General features: G+C 36.9%; 1 protein-coding gene across 2 annotated transcripts in view; it reads right to left on the bottom strand.

Moving 5' to 3' along the window:
- LOC150077938 (uncharacterized) overlaps positions 1-12,562 on the bottom strand; it is a 635,130-nt gene that overhangs the window by 164,941 nt on the left and 457,627 nt on the right. The window lies entirely within an intron of this gene.

The following is a 12,562-nucleotide window of genomic DNA, read 5'->3' on the forward strand; positions in this document are numbered from 1 at the left end:
TACGTGTATCAAGCGTGCCTCCTCATTTTGTAATTGTGTTTTATTCCGTAAAAATGAGTGAAATACTTAATAGGTGTGAAAAGGAAGAGTCCTCGTGAAGACACTACAGATTCAGAGAGAAAAAGAAAAGCAATGTCGATAAACAGAGGCGGACTGGGTCAAAAATTCTTACACGGGAAAATTTGTAGTGGCCTCATACTATGGTTTTTGGCCAAAATCACACCGGCCTCTGGCCCACTGGGGTTTCCCCGGTAAGGCTTATGGCCAGTCTGGCACTGTCGATAGAAAAAAAATATGAAATTGTAAAATGTTTTGAGCGAAATGAAAGACCATGTTATATTGCATGTGATACAGACCTAAATGAGGCAACGCCGAGAATTAGAAAGAATGCAGAGAAAATAAAAACTTTCATAGCAGGAACAACTAAAAGTGTAATTAAAATCCATTAGATCAAGACACAGAGAGTTGGAAGGGATGGAATGGCTATCATCTGTTTGGACAGAAAATCAAACAAAAAACAAGTTTGCTTGTTGTTGTTGTTATTTGGTTTTTAGGAGCATTAGCAACTAAGGCCATATTGCTCCGGGAATATGCGGTGGTCATTCCCTTGACCTTTCCTCATCCTCCGTATTTGGTGGCTCACGGGCTCAAACCCCGGTCTAATCAAGAAGCATGTGCTACGCACTGTTGCTCCTGCCCACCTGGCTATGGAGGCGCCACAAGTTTGCTTACGATAGAAGCAAAAGCATTAGCAATATTTTATTACGTAATAGTCGTAATAAAATACTTACATATTTTATTACGATTATTTATCGTGTTTGGTAATGTTTTAGTTACAAATGTGTGTTTAATCTTGGGTGGTTGGCACCTAACCCTACTTTTCCCATAGGGCCTGTTGTTTATGTTGCACAATTTTGCATTCCGTGAGGATTTCTAGGAACACAACTATCGTGCTATACGAGGACTGACTATATAAGAATTTTTGGAATTTATGGGTTAAGGATAGTGAAAAGTTATGGTTTCAGTACAGTGAGACACCAGAGCACCTTTCTCGGTATAAAGAACTGTGGGAGTCAGGTGGGCAAAGCCTAGGAGAGCTTTTTTATATATATATATATATATGAAATTGGGAAAACAAAATTGCGGCTAGCACATGGGATAGTTTTGAAATATGGTGAATACATAGAACGTATGGAACCAACACTCCAATGGACGCTAGGCAGCTACAGCCGAGATGAGATAGTACAACAATATACAATACACTTCTAGAGCATAAACAATTTTTAATCAGTAAATAAACGACTTTTTGTATTAAATAAAAATTAATTTAATAGTATAAGGTTAAATGAATTCCCACTAATAGCATAGAAAAGATTGGAAGAAAGAATATATAAATAAATCTTATCAAGAAGCCACATGACCATGGTTTATGAAAGCACTAAGTATTTCGATTAGCCAGACAGTTTAGTGGAAGTTCGGCCAAATTTTTTGCAAAATTATTTTAAATTTTGGTAGCATTTTCTATTTTACATTTTGTACATCTAAACTGAATGGCAGTGGCTTCGATACTTTGTAACCAGAGTGGAAGAAATAAAGAAAGAAACTATTATAAACTACATTCAAATACTATAATGTACTTAATGTCCGGAGGGTCTACTTGCAGGCAGAAAAAGAGATTGAGTAAGCTGTGCTGGTTAACTATGATGAATAATAATTAGTGGCCCCTAGATTTTTAACACTAATGCTACTGATTAAATTTATCATTTAAATTATAAGTGAAGAATGATGATATCCAGCTCAGGACCCTGGGTGTGCCAAGCCCATACTCACCAGATGTGAGCCCCTGGGTTATACAGTAAACTCCCGCTATTCGCGGTATCTGTATTTGCAGTTTTGCAGTCGCTGATTTAATATAAAATAAAACCTAAAAAAAAAAAAAAAAAAAAAGTGAATTTTAAAGTGCCGCGAACATTTTCTGCCATAAAAAAACATGGGCATGGCTAAAATTATCTTTCCCGGTCAAAACAGCGCTCAGTAGGTGTGGGGGGGGGGGGGGGACAAAATCGCAAGCGTGGATGTTTCTTGCTAATCCTTGTAATCCTTGTTCAGTATGTGTTATGCACTAGTCATGGAAGGTTTCGTCGTTTGCTTTTAATTTATATGCTTATAAATTGAATAAATTTATCAATTTATAAATTGATATGCTTACAAAAGTGATAAATCTACTGTGTTGCAGTGTAAAACAGGCTTTTTCGAGTGTGTTAACGGAACAAAGTGACTTATTGTGGACAAGTTCTTTTCTAACACATACAAAAATATGGCTATGAATAACAAGGGAAATGTGAAAAGATCAAAGAAGGTGACATTAGCGAATAAAATTGAGTTATTAGATAAAATTTCTAATGGTGAAAGTGTCTCCTCAGTGGCAAAACATTATAAAATCAATGAGTCAACGGTACGATCAATCAAAAAATCGGAAGAAAAAATCCACTATAGTGTCCGTGAAAACGCACTAATTGCTTCAAAAATTTGCTCTGTAACTCGCGATGTTAAATTAGAAAAAATCGAATAGGCTTTAAATCTGTGGATAGAAGACCGAACTCAAAATAAAATTCCGTTAAGTTCACTCATCATTCGTGAAAAGGCAAAACTCCTTTATCAACACTTTAGAGAAACTGGTGATAGCACTGGCGGGATCAATTTTTTAGCTAGCAAAGACGCTGGTTTGAAAGATTTGTTTGAAATTTCTAATAAATATTACATTTAATATTAAATTGTTTCTTATTTTCATTTCGATGCCATATGCTTGAATTTCACTATGTACATAATCATATTATGAAGGTACATATAATACATACATAGACAAAATTTTAGACTAGTTTTTCTTATATATTTCATACTTTGGAACGGAACCTCTTTATTACTATGGTAGCAATAACTCAGTATTCGCGGCATTTCTCAGGAACGTAACCCCCGCGAATAGCGAGGGTTTACTGTATATGCATGCAGCTCGCAAAGTAAAAAGAAATTTTACAAAACAATATGATGAAAATATGCTTTTATTGTGGAAATGTTTATAAAATTTGTTTTGTTGTTGTTTTAAAAGAATAAATAAATGATACTCATTAAATTAAGTTTATAATACGAAATTTTTAGAAATCTTCAGGTACCGTGTTAATAGACTAGAAAAGAATAGCGAAAGCTTAAAAAGCGGTACTCACCTTGAAATTAATCTGCGATGGTTTACTTAGGTAGCGTGGTTAGTGTTTACGTTGAATTGTTAAATTGAAAAATTAAAAGGGAGGGAAGTAAGTAAAAGTTGACTGAGTTAAATGGGTGCAAGGAAACAGAAGTGCACACATCCAATCCTTGGTTGTCATCGAAATAAAAAAAGAAGAATAATTAAAAACTATGTAAGTGAATCCGGTGAAGCCAATTGTCTTTACGAGGACTTTCGTTAGTTAAAGAACGTCTTCAGTTGGCAATGTGTGTGGGGAGAGAACACGTATGGCATTTTAAGAATAAAAAATTATACTCTCGTGATGCCTTTTTTGACATGTGGGAACTTTAATCTCGAGAGGTTCCAAATTGGGGAAAGATTGAAGGGGAGTTTAGAATTCAGAATTGGGAGGTTAGAGTGGTGCTTGTACCATTCAATAACTAGAGCTTCATATTGAAGTATTCTGTAGCTGGATTTTAGTTTAATGATGGAAATGGCAGAATCGATGAGCGGGTTGTGGTTGTGAGTCTGGGCATGAGTTGTAAGTTCTGTGACAGATTGGTTAGACGTGAGACTATGGAAATGGTAGTATGCACGGGTGTTGGATGTTTTTGATGAGCCAAATTTGGTAGTGGTACTTCCGATATAACAGTTGCAGTTTGGTTGACAATTAATGAGGTATATAATATTATTAAGGTTGTTTGTAGAATATTTGTATGTGTCTTTATAGGTGCTGAAGAAGGATCCTAATTTGTTGTAGGTGGAAAAAACAAGGGAGATATCAGTGTTGTTAAATAGGCGTCGGAACTGTCCTGCTAGTTCATTGTGGTAAGGGAGGACTATGCGGATGTTAGTTTTATTTTTGTCTTTGGTTGGGATGTTAGATTTAATTTTATTTTTAGCGTTAAGGATTGTATTTAAAATGAGTTGGTGGGGGTAACCTCTGGATATAAATTTGTCGGTAATATACTGTATTTCATTATGAAGGTCGGTGGGTGAGAAACTGTACTTTAGTGCATTGTGAATTTGGTTATATAAAACTGCCTTTTTAGTGTTTAGAGGGTGATGAGAAGCGAAATGTAAGTATTTACCGGTGTTTGTATTTTTCCTGAAAATTTTCGTATTTAATTTTGTGCCTGTTATATAGATGGTGAGATTAAGGAAATTTATCTGATTGTTCTGTCCAATTTCAAGGGTGAATTTAAGTCTATCATGTACAGAGTTAAGTTTTACGAAGAGGTTATTAATAATGGATCTGTTGCCTACTACAAGAATGTCATCGGCATAGCGCATGTATAATTTTAGTTCAGGGGGAAAGGGGTGTAGGATTTGGCTTTCAATGGTGGCTAGGTAGATTTCGGACAATGGGGCCGAAATCCCCAGTCCCACTGGTAAGCCATATATTTGTTGGAAGATTTTTTCGTTGAATCTAAAAAATCTTGCTTCTAATAGAAGGGTGGTGAGTTCAAGGATATGGTCTATAGAAAGGGGGGTACGTTTTGTTAAGGTAACGTCTGTTTTTAAGAACTTGCATAAGGCTTGTAAAGTAAATGGAATATGGACATTTGTGTAAAGAGAAGTAATGTCATAGGAAGCTAGGATGTTTGTATCGGATATTGTGATGTTATTAATTTTTTGAAAAGCTTGATTGGTGTTATTGATCTTGAATGTGGAAAATTTAGTAAGGGGGGTTATAATTTTGACCAGGAAGGAGGATAAATTAGCGAAAGCTGAATTCCTATATGATACAATTGGTCTTAAAGGGTATTCTGCTTTGTGTAACTTGATAATGCCAAACATGTGGGGGAGGATGTTATTGCGGATTCCAATTTGCTGTAGTGTGGAAAGGTTGATTTCCTTATTTTGCCTGAGTTTCCTGAGAATTATGTCGAGTTTATTTTTGAGTTTTACGATGTTATGGTTATTTACATTTATATATGTGTTTGGGTCTGCTAAGATGGATTCTAATTTTTCGGTGTAGGTGTCTTTATCTATTATAACAATCGTGTCACCTTTATCGGCTTTTTGAATAATAACGTTGGAAGTTTTACTGAGTTTGTGTAAATCCATAAGCTGTTGTTTTTTTATTAGAGCAGGAAGATAGTTTGGTATTAATAATACTATTTGTTTGGTGCATTAGACGCCATTTATCGGGATGATTAAGTTTATATAAAATTTATCCAGTTCACAGTACAGTCTTTACTTTTGCGATGTGGAAATAGCCTTAAATTTGCACATTTGGTTCCATTATTAAAAAAAAAAAAAAAAAACCCTCTTTGAGACTACCATTGTCCTCTTTGTGGAGAAGGTATTACACATAACAACCAATTTTCACATTTTTTCAAAGCTTTTTATTTACAAAAAAAAAAAAAAAAAAAAAAAAAAACCAAAAAAAAAAATCCTAACCCTATTGTGAGTATAGTGTATAGTGTACATAAAAATCTTGGCAGTAATATTGTTCTATTCAGTAGCATGAATTGAAAACACTCTCCTCAAATAGCAATACTCTTACCTTTAACTTTCTTAATCAAATTTATTTTGTTTTTATTTCTGCTCTCCTTTTTTGTAAATTACAGTATGCAACATTTTTGTACATGTACTTTTTTTTATTTTTTATAAATTTAAACTGCAGAATTTCCAAACCACCCAAGGTTCACTTATAATTTGAATGATAAATTTCATCAGTAGCATTAGTGTTAAAAACTAGGGTACAGTAATTATTATTCATCATAGTTAATCAACACAGCTTATCGAGTCTCTTTTTCTGCCTGCAGAAAATCTTGGACTATCCGGACACCGTAAGTACATTATAGAATTTGAATGTGGTTTATAAAAGCACAGTTCTTTTCTTTATTTCTTCCTCCGGTTACAAAGTAATGAAGCCACTGCCATTCAGTTTAGATGCACAAAATTTAAAATAATTTCAAAAAACTTGGCTGAAAATGCACTAAACTGACTGGCTAACTGAAATACTCTGTGATACCACAAACCTTGGTCATGCTGTGGCTTCTAGATAAGATATGTGTACCATTGTTCAAGACTTTATTTATTTATATATTTACTTTATCTTTTCTATGCTATTAGTTGTAATTCTTTTAACCTTATACCATCACATAATATCATTACTTACTACTACATTAATTTTTACTTAATACAAAAAGAAATTTATTTATTAATTAAAAATTGTTTATGCTCTAAAAGAGCATTTTATATTATTTCATACATATAAGATCTACTCTTTAAATAATTTCATTTTTGACATTGATAATGGTCAACAGTTAGATGTTCTTTATTTGTACGTCTCCAAAGCCAATCCACAAGTTCCAGTCAATATCTAGAAAGTTAAAATCCCCCATTATAAGACATTCTGAGTGGGCTAGTTGGTTGGTTGTTTAAGGATTTTATCATGCATTAGTGTCTAAGGCTATAATGTGCCAAGTGAAAAGTGGGCTAGTAAATCAGCATGTCTTATAATAGGGGATTTTAACTTTCCAGATATTGACTGGAACTTGTGGATTTACTGGATGACTGTTTTCTACAGCAACATGTTCGAGAGGCAACCAGAGGGAATAATGCTCTTGATCTGATTACCAGCAGTGATTATTCATGCATTAAGAATTTGCAGATAAAGGAACCACTGGGTAATAGTGACCACAATGTACTGATGTGGAAATTACTTAAGGATGTAACTACTAGTTACATCATTAAGTAATTCCCTAAAGGGAAGGCCTTTTGCTTTCATAAAAGTGACTACAGGTGGTCTCAGACAGTTTTTAAATTCTGTACAATGAGATCAACTGATGACGTTACTAACGTTGGATTCTAAAGGAGAAGACTTCAGGGGCTTAATTTTGGAGGCTACTAGGCTTTTCATTCCAACTAAGAAATACTGTTCAAGGTTTAGGCTTAAATAAATGGATGTCAGATGAACTAATGAGGCTTGTGGCAGAGAAGAAAACTGTATGGGATGCATATAAAGTAGCAGGTGACACAGAGGCCTATGGCAGATATAAACTAGTCTGTAATAAAGTCACAAAGGTTAGGCAGGTGAAATCCTTGGCAAAGGGTGCAAAGAAAAACAGCAAAGAGTTCTTTACTTATGTAAAGGCTAGAAGGAAAAGGATGAATCAGATTGGTCCACTTAACACAGATAGGTTGACTATTGATGATCATGCTCAGGTACCTGATAAACTGAATGAGTATTCTGCATCTACATTCACACACAAAAAATTTCAATGAGGAGAGTGCCAGACGTTTATCAAACTCTAACAGGGAACTAAATGATTTTGTAATAACTGAGAGCAAAGTGGAGGAGAGATTGTTGAAGTTAAATTTAAAAAAGGCACCTGGGGTGGACGAGATCTAACCAGTTATATTAAAGGAGGCAGTAAAGAAAGTAAGCAAAACTTCAGCCTTAATTATGAGAGCTTCCTTGAACTCAGGGGAGGTCCCCATGGACTGGAGGTGTGCAAATGTATCACCAATTCACAAAGGGGGTTCAAAAGGTGACACAAGTAACTATAGACCTGTTAGTTTAACTTGTGTTCCAGGGAAAATAATGAAATCACTGGTTAACGTAGCATTGCAGGATCATCTAGACAAGACTGCAGTAATATTTAATACACAGCATGGGTTTATTAAAGGGAGGTCTTGTCTGACCAATTTGATTGGATACTGTGGTGTGGTCACAAAGGAACTGAAAGTCAAAAATAATTTTGATATTATATACTTGGATTTCAGGAAAGCTTTTGATACTATTGCACATGGAAGACTGCTGTACAAATTGGAGAGGTACGGCATATAAGTTGCTACAATGGATAAAGGGATGGTTGAGTGAGAGACGACAGAGTGGTAATCAATGGACACTGCTCTTCATGGACAATGTTATTAGTGGAGTTCCCCAGGGTTCGGTGTTGAGCTCATGGATGTTTTGTATATTTTTCAATGATGTGGAAGAAGGTATGTTAGGCTTAATGTCCAAGTTTGCAGACGGTACGGAAGTTGGCAGGGTTGTTAACGACAGTAAAGACAGTATGCTACTCTGACTGGATCTGGATAAGTTGGGCAAAGGGGCTGAAAAGTGGCAACTGATGTTTAACATTGACAAATGCAAAGTACTGCACATGGGTAGCAATAACTGAAGAGAAACATACCAACTGTCTGGTACTACACTCAGGAAGGTAAAAAAGACCTGAGGGTAACTGTGCAATCAAATATGAAGTTCACTGAGCAGTGGTTGCCAGGGAAGGCCATGGGGTGATATAGAGGAATTTTGCTAGCAGGGGGACAGGGAGGTGATTATCCAGTTTTAAAAGGCAATGGTCAGGTTGCAGGTCCGGAGGCCTCATTTTAGGAAGGATACAGAGTTGCTAGAACAAGTACAAAGGGCAACAAGATTGGTGAGGGGAACAAAGGGGTGCTCTTAACAAGAAAGGCTAAGTTCTGCAAATTGCAGCACCTGCAAGGTGATCTGATTGAGGTGTATAAGACCTTGAATGAGTTGAGCAAGCTGAATGCTAATGGGATTGCTCTTGCTCAGATTAAGCACCTGAGGAAGCACAGATTCAAACTGAGGAAAGCCAGTTGTAGAATACTTGTGCAGAAATTTGCCTTTAGCCAGCAGATAGTTGATTGGTGGAACAGAATTCCATCTTTTGTTGTGGAAGTTGATAGCCTAGATAAGTTTATGGCTGAGCTGGACAGGGATTTGGAACGATGGAGGGGTGAAATGGGGGGGGGGCTGATGCATAAGCTCGCTTTCTTGCATCGTATGTCTCTACAAATGCTAATGCATTTAATTCACTTAATCAAATATTTTATTACAAGTATTCCACTATTATGGAATTCAAAGGTTAGCATTAAATTGGTTAAAAAGTTATTTATTAAATCACTCTATAAGTATAATATTAAATAATATATTCTCCTCCTTCACGAAATGTAAATGAGGTGTACCATATGGATTCATCGTGTGGCCATTACTATTTGCAATTTATTTAAATCATACATTCACTGAAATAAAGAACCCTAAAATAAAAACATTGCCTTAGGTGAAAGAATTTATAAAACTAACTAGTTATTAGAGAACTGGTTAGTTAATAATGACAAAGCTTAATTCAATTAATCCAGTCTAATGCATTATAGTTTCATCCTACAAATAAGCTAATTTGGAATTTAGGAGCAACATTTTACTACACAGGTAGTTAAAGGTATTTCAGTCCAAACTTGCAAACATTCTAGATGACAGCTTAATCCTAACTGTTGGAATTTCAATGATCGTGATGAACTCTTAATTAAAGTTCATAAAATTATTATACTTTATATTAGAATATAATTCATCCTCTCCCTTTCCCTCGCACGCGTTACTTGTTAACAGGAGAGACTGCTTCTACAGGGATGGGATACACATAAATAGAACGGGTGCAAGAATATTTGCTGATGCTATCGAGGCAGTGTTAGGTGGGTCGGAAAACTGCTAGCTTTGGGGGATACAAGGACTAATAGTTTAACAGTAGCCACAGGCAGAAGTGAAGGTGATTCTTGCACAACTTCTATTAGAATAAGTAGCGATCTGGAGCGAGGGGTGTTGGGGGTTTCGAGGACGGATGGCAGTCATCGTGAAAAAGTTATTGTTATTGTTATTTAGGAGCATTAACAATCGGCCATTATTCTCGGCCATATTGCTCCGAGAAATGCGGTGGTCATTCCCTGACCTTTCCTCATCCTCCATATTTGGTGGTGACGGGCTCGAACCCCGGTCTAATCAAGAAGAGTGTGCTACGCACTGCTGCTCCTTCCCACCTGGCTACGGAGGTGCCTATCGTGAAAGAGGTGGGTATATGGGATGTGTTACGGTGAATTGGAATAGGTGCATGTATACCAATGCTAGAAGTATAGTAAATAAATTTGATGAATTTGAAGTGTTGGTCAAGATATCAAAGGCGAATATTGTAGGGATAGCAGAGACGTGGTGTCACCCAGATATAAGGAAAGCAGAACTGGAATTTGGGGAGTACAAAATGTACAGAAACGAGAGACAAGGATAGGAAGGGAGGAGGTGTTATGATGTTAATTAAGAAAAACAAACAAAATCAAAAGAAGTGCACCCAGTTGATATACATGAACAGTGTACTATTGAGTCAGTTTGGTGTGACATAAGCACTGCAAAAGCAAAAATAAGAGTAGGAGTGTTTTATTAGCATTAGCATTAGTAGAGGCATATGATGCAAGAAACCAAGCTTATTAAGCATCAGCCAAAAAAAAACACACCACAACCACTACTCCCATTTCACCCCTCCGTCCGTTCGAAATACCTGTCCAGCTGAGCCTTAAATTTGTTTAGGCTATCAACTTCAACAACAAGTGATGGAAGTCTATTCCACAAACCAACTGCCCGCTGGCTAAAGGCAAATTTCCGCACATCTATCAGACATCCGTCCTTCCTCAATTTGAATTTATGCCCTCTCAGGCGACTATTCTGAGCAAGAGGAAGAATCCCATCGGCATTGAGCATGCTCAAGCCATTGAAAGCCTTATACACCTCTATCAGATCACCTCGCCGATGCCTAGTCTCCAGACTCTGTAATTTGCAAAACTTAAGCCTTTCTTCGTAAGAGCAACCCTTTGTTCCATTCACTAATCTTGTTGCCTTTCTCTGTATTCGTTCCAGCAGCTCTACATCCTTCTTGAAATGAGGCCTCCAGACCTGTATATAGTACTCAAGGTGTGGCCTGACCAATGTCTTATACAAGGGAATAATCACATCCCTATCCCTGCTAGAAAAATTCCTGTATATCATTGACAAGACACCATGAGCTACTCTTGCAGCTCATCTGCACTGCTCAGAGAACTTCATATCTGCCTGCACAATTACCCCCAGGTCCTTTTCATTCTCTACCACTGTCAGCGTAGTAACCACAGAGTTGATACGTTGATCTGGGGTTACTGTTTCCCATATGTAGTACTTTACATTTGTCAATGTTAAACTTCATTTGCCACCTCTCAGCCCATCTGCTCAACCTTTCCAGATACTGTTGCAGCAGCATAGCATCAGTAGTGTCCTTAACAACCCTGCCAACCTTTGTATCGTCTGCAAACTTGGACATTTAGCTTGATATACCATCATCACTACAGAAAACAACAATGGACCCAACACTGAACCCTGAGGAACTCCACTAATAACATTACTCCACATTGAGCAGTGTCCATTGATTACCACTCTCTGTCTTCTCCCCCTCAACCACCCCTTTATCCATAACAGCAATTTGCCTCCAATGCCACACTGCTCCAATTTGTGCAGCAGTCTTCCATGCGCAACAGTATCAAAAGCCTTTCTAAGATCCAAATATATAATATCAAAGTTATTCCCTGCATCCAGTTCTTTTGTGACTACATCATAGTATCCAATCAAATTGATATAATAAGACAAGACCTGCCCTTAACAGAACCATGCTGTGTCTGGGCTATAACTGAATCCTTGTCTAGATGATCCTGCAGTGCTTCTTTATCCAGTGCCTCCATTAATTTTCCTGGAACCGAAGTTAAACTAACAGGTCTATAATTACTTGTGTCAGCCTTTGATCCTCCTTTGTGAATTGGGGTTACATTTGCACATCTCCAGTCTATGGGTACATCCCCTGAGTACAAAGAAGCTCTCATAATTATGGCTAGGGGTTTGCTTACTTCCTTTGCTGCATCCTTTAATTTAACTGGATAGATCCCATCCACCCCGGGTGCCCTTTTTATGTTTATCCTCAACAATTTCTCCTCCACTTTCCTCTCAGTTATTAGAAAATCATCTAGCTCACTGCCAATGTTTACTTCACCTACGACATTCCCCTTCCTGAATAACTCCTCATGTGTGAATGTAGATGCAAAATACTCGTTTAGTTTGTTAGCCACCTGAGCAGGATCCTCAACTGTTGAACCATCAACATCCAGTGGACCAATCTGATTCATCCCATTCCTTCTTGAGTTATAATAGGTAAAGAACTCTTTTCTGTTTTTCTTTGCATCCTTTGCCTGCCTAATCTCCTTTGTGACTTGGTTACAGACCAACTTATATCTATCATAGGCTTCCATGTCACACATTAATTTGTATGTATCCCATGCATTTTTCTTCTCTGCCATATGTCTCATTAGTTCATCTGACAACCATTTAGGCCTGAACCTTGAACAATATTTCTTGGTTGGTATGTAAAGCCTGGTAGCTTTCAAGATTAGTTCCTTGAATGCTTCCCATTTTGAATTTGCTGTTGGTAACATCATCAGTTGGTCCCACTGTATAGAATTTAAATACTGTCTCAGACCATCATAGTCGCCTTTACGAAAGCAAAAACCCCTCCC

The sequence above is a fragment of the Mastigoproctus giganteus genome, chromosome 11 (assembly GCF_048544385.1).
Source record: "Mastigoproctus giganteus isolate SK-2022 chromosome 11, ASM4854438v1, whole genome shotgun sequence".
NCBI lineage: Eukaryota > Metazoa > Arthropoda > Arachnida > Uropygi > Thelyphonidae > Mastigoproctus > Mastigoproctus giganteus.